A 5,000-nucleotide genomic window follows, 5' to 3' on the forward strand; every position below is an offset into this window, starting at 1 on the left:
GGATGAAATGAGAAAAAGGGTGAAAAAATGGCAAAGTGTCAAGGGAAAAATTCAGAAACCCGTGCCTAGGGTCCTGGAGCCCAGGGGCGGCTGTAAAGTCTGTGGAGAGCCGCTGTGTCCCTGGATGAAATGAGAAAAAGGGTGAAAAAATGGCAAAGTGTCAAGGGAGCTAGGCAGAAACCCATGCCTAGGGTCCTGGAGCCCAGGGGCGGCTGCAAAGTCTGTGGAGAGCCGCTGTGTCCCTGGATGAAATGAGAAAAAGGGTGAAAAAATGGCAAAGTGTCAAGGGAGCTAGGCAGAAACCCATGCCTAGGGTCCTGGAGCCCAGGGGCCGCGGGAAAGTCTGTGGAGAGCCGCTGTGTCCCTGGATGAAATGAGAAAAAGGGTGAAAAAATGGCAAAGTGTCAAGGGAGAAATTCAGAAACTCAGGCCGAGCTGGCTGGAGCCCAGGGGCGGCTGCAAAGTCTGTGGAGAGCCGCTGTGTCCCTGGATGAAATGAGAAAAAAGGTGAAAAAATGGCAAAGTGTCAAGGGAGAAATTCAGAAACCCAGGCCGAGCTGCCTGGAGCCCGGGGGCGGCTGCAAAGTCTGTGGAGAGCCGCTGTGTCCCTGGATGAAATGAGAAAAAAGGTGAAAAAATGGCAAAGTGTCAAGGGAGCTAGGCAGAAACCCATGCCTAGGGTCCTGGAGCCCAGGGGCGGTTCTAAAGTCTGTGAGAGCCGCTGTGTCCCTGGATGAAATGAGAAAAAGGGTGAAAAAATGGCAAAGTGTCAAGGGAGAAATTCAGAAACTCAGGCCGAGCTGGCTGGAGCCCAGGGGCGGCTGCAAAGTCTGTGGAGAGCCGCTGTGTCCCTGGATGAAATGAGAAAAAAGGTGAAAAAATGGCAAAGTGTCAAGGGAGAAATTCAGAAACTCAGGCCGAGCTGCCTGGAGCCCAGGGGCCGCGGGAAAGTCTGTGGAGAGCCGCTGTGTCCCTGGATGAAATGAGAAAAAGGGTGAAAAAATGGCAAAGTGTCAAGGGAAAAATTCAGAAACCCGTGCCTAGGGTCCTGGAGCCCAGGGGCGGCTGTAAAGTCTGTGGAGAGCCGCTGTGTCCCTGGATGAAATGAGAAAAAGGGTGAAAAAATGGCAAAGTGTCAAGGGAGCTAGGCAGAAACCCATGCCTAGGGTCCTGGAGCCCAGGGGCGGCTGCAAAGTCTGTGGAGAGCCGCTGTGTCCCTGGATGAAATGAGAAAAAGGGTGAAAAAATGGCAAAGTGTCAAGGGAGCTAGGCAGAAACCCATGCCTAGGGTCCTGGAGCCCAGGGGCCGCGGGAAAGTCTGTGGAGAGCCGCTGTGTCCCTGGATGAAATGAGAAAAAGGGTGAAAAAATGGCAAAGTGTCAAGGGAGAAATTCAGAAACTCAGGCCGAGCTGGCTGGAGCCCAGGGGCGGCTGCAAAGTCTGTGGAGAGCCGCTGTGTCCCTGGATGAAATGAGAAAAAAGGTGAAAAAATGGCAAAGTGTCAAGGGAGAAATTCAGAAACCCAGGCCGAGCTGCCTGGAGCCCGGGGGCGGCTGCAAAGTCTGTGGAGAGCCGCTGTGTCCCTGGATGAAATGAGAAAAAAGGTGAAAAAATGGCAAAGTGTCAAGGGAGCTAGGCAGAAACCCATGCCTAGGGTCCTGGAGCCCAGGGGCCGCGGGAAAGTCTGTGGAGAGCCGCTGTGTCCCTGGATGAAATGAGAAAAAGGGTGAAAAAATGGCAAAGTGTCAAGGGAGAAATTCAGAAACTCAGGCCGAGCTGGCTGGAGCCCAGGGGCGGCTGCAAAGTCTGTGGAGAGCCGCTGTGTCCCTGGATGAAATGAGAAAAAAGGTGAAAAAATGGCAAAGTGTCAAGGGAGAAATTCAGAAACCCAGGCCGAGCTGCCTGGAGCCCGGGGGCGGCTGCAAAGTCTGTGGAGAGCCGCTGTGTCCCTGGATGAAATGAGAAAAAAGGTGAAAAAATGGCAAAGTGTCAAGGGAGAAATTCAGAAACCCAGGCCGAGCTTCCTGGAGCCCGGGGGCGCCTGCAAAGTCTGTGGAGAGCCGCTGTGTCCCTGGATGAAATGAGAAAAAGGGTGGAAAAATGGCAAAGTGTCAAGGGAGCTAGGCAGAAACCCATGCCTAGGGTCCTGGAGCCCAGGGGCGGTTCTAAAGTCTGTGAGAGCCGCTGTGTCCCTGGATGAAATGAGAAAAAGGGTGAAAAAGTAACAAAGTGTCAAGGGAGAAATTCAGAAACCCAGGCCGAGCTGCCTGGAGCCTCAAAGCGGATAGAAATAGCGTGGAGAGCCGCTGTTAAGCCAGACGCCCTCTGGCGGACACAGGCAGGAGTTGCAGTAAATGCATTGAAGTCAATGGGCGAGAGTACCCAATGCGCCAAAAAAGTGCTGAAAATATGACAAAGTGTCAAATGAATGGGAGTCAATGGGCGAGAGTACCCAATGCGCCAAAAAAGTGCTGAAAATATGACAAAGTGTCAAATGAATGGGAGTCAATGGGCGAGAGTACCCAATGCACAAAAAAAGTGCTGAAAAAGTCCACACGAGCCTAGTCAGAAATGCAGGCCGAGGCGGCTAAAGCCCCAAAGCGGCTATAAAAAGCGTGGAGAGCCGCTGTCGCCCCGGAGGAACGGAGAAAAAGTGCTGAAAAAAGGCCTAAATCCTAACGGACCTAGGCGGAAGTGCAGGCGAGGCGGCAGGAGTCTGAAAACCGCTATAAAAAGCGTGGAGAGCCGCTGTCGCCCCGGAGAAACGGAGAAAAAGTGCTGAAAAAAGGCCTAAATCCTAACGGACCTAGGCGGAAGTGCAGGCGAGGCGGCAGGAGTCTGAAAACGGCTATAAAATGCGTGGAGAGCCGCTGTCGCCCCGGAGAAACGGAGAAAAAGTGCTGAAAAAAGGCCTAAATCCTAACGGACCGAGGCGGAAGTGCAGGCGAGGCGGCAGGAGTCTGAAAACGGCTATAAAATGCGTGGAGAGCCGCTGTCGCCCCGGAGGAACGGAGAAAAAGTGCTGAAAAAAGGCCTAAATCCTAACGGACCGAGGCGGAAGTGCAGGCGAGGCGGCAGGAGTCTGAAAACGGCTATAAAATGCGTGGAGAGCCGCTGTCGCCCCGGAGGAACGGAGAAAAAGTGCTGAAAAAAGGCCTAAATCCTAACGGACCGAGGCGGAAGTGCAGGCGAGGCGGCAGGAGTCTGAAAACGGCTATAAAATGCGTGGAGAGCCGCTGTCGCCCCGGAGGAACGGAGAAAAAGTGCTGAAAAAAGGCCTAAATCCTAACGGACCGAGGCGGAAGTGCAGGCGAGGCGGCAGGAGTCTGAAAACGGCTATAAAATGCGTGGAGAGCCGCTGTCGCCCCGGAGGAACGGAGAAAAAGTGCTGAAAAAAGGCCTAAATCCTAACGGACCGAGGCGGAAGTGCAGGCGAGGCGGCAGGAGTCTGAAAGCGGCTATAAAACGCGTGGAGAGCCGCTCGGATGATTTTTCAAAGTGTCAAATGAATGGGAGTGAATGGGGCAGAGTACCCAATGTGTAAAAAAAGTGCTGAAAAAACGACAAAGTCCACACGAGCCTAGTCAGAAATGCAGTCCGAGGCGGCTGGAGCCCCAAAGCGGCTATAAAACGCGTGGAGAGCCGCTCGGATGATTTTTCAAAGTGTCAAATGAATGGGAGTGAATGGGGCAGAGTACCCAATGTGTAAAAAAAGTGCTGAAAAAACGACAAAGTCCACACGAGCCTAGTCAGAAATGCAGTCCGAGGCGGCTGGAGCCCCAAAGCGGCTATAAAACGCGTGGAGAGCCGCTCGGATGATTTTTCAAAGTGTGAAATGAATGGGAGTGAATGGGGCGGAGTACCCAATGCGCGAAAAAAGTGCTGAAAAAACGACAAAGTCCACACGAGCCTAGTCAGAAATGCAGTCCGAGGCGGCTGGAGCCCCAAAGCGGCTATAAAACGCGTGGAGAGCCGCTCGGATGATTTTTCAAAGTGTGAAATGAATGGGAGTGAATGGGGCGGAGTACCCAATGCGCGAAAAAAGTGCTGAAAAAACGACAAAGTCCACACGAGCCTAGTCAGAAATGAAGGCCGAGGCGGCTGGAGCCCCAAAGCGGCTATAAAATGCGTGGAGAGCCGCTCGGATGATTTTTCTAAGTGTGAAATGAATGGGAGTGAATGGGGCGGAGTACCCAATGCGCGAAAAAAGTGCTGAAAAAACGACAAAGTGTCAAATGAATGGGAGTGAATGGGCGGAGTACCCAATGCGTGAAAAAAGGTCTGGAAAAACGACAAAGTGTCAAATGAATGGGAGTCAATGGGCGGAGTACCCAATGCGCGAAAAAAGTGCTGAAAAAATGACAAAGTGTCAAATGAATGGGAGTCAATGAGTGTTTTGGTCGACCAGGAAAAAACGCGTTTACGGGAGAGGGTAAATCAGCCGAGAGGGGGGGGGGGGGGGTATACTTTACCCTCTCCCGTAAATGCCATTTTTCCTGGTTGACCAAAACACCTCCAGCACGATTTCGGAAACCCAGTTTTTAGAAACACTGACCTCCAGGGGAAGTACCGAGAAAAGCACACTTTTGAATCCGCTTTTGACGCACTGAAACACGGACGTGAGCTGGGGCTGTGCCGCTCTTGGAAAACCCCTGGAGGTTATTTTCTAAAACGGGTTTCCGCGTCCCCCTGGGCGCCCGTGTTGGGCCGCGCAAGGCGGTCCGGGCTGCCCACCCCATCTGAGTGCCCCGTTGGGCCGCGTGCATGGCAGGCATCCAAGGAAGGCTGATGAGCAGCGGTGATGATGATGATGAGACACCAGCTGCAATTTTGACAAAGTGTCACCTCTCAAGCATTTCCAAGCGTGACACAAACAAAAGGGAACGGGAACTTTGATATGAGTGACTTGTGCTTCTTTTTCTCTAAGTGTCACTCCACAGCTGGCACCCAGGCTGTGTGACGCAGGTGTCCGACGAGGAGCGCCCGCGATGGGCCGCGTC

The sequence above is a fragment of the Dunckerocampus dactyliophorus genome, unplaced genomic scaffold (genome assembly GCF_027744805.1).
Source record: "Dunckerocampus dactyliophorus isolate RoL2022-P2 unplaced genomic scaffold, RoL_Ddac_1.1 HiC_scaffold_143, whole genome shotgun sequence".
NCBI lineage: Eukaryota > Metazoa > Chordata > Actinopteri > Syngnathiformes > Syngnathidae > Dunckerocampus > Dunckerocampus dactyliophorus.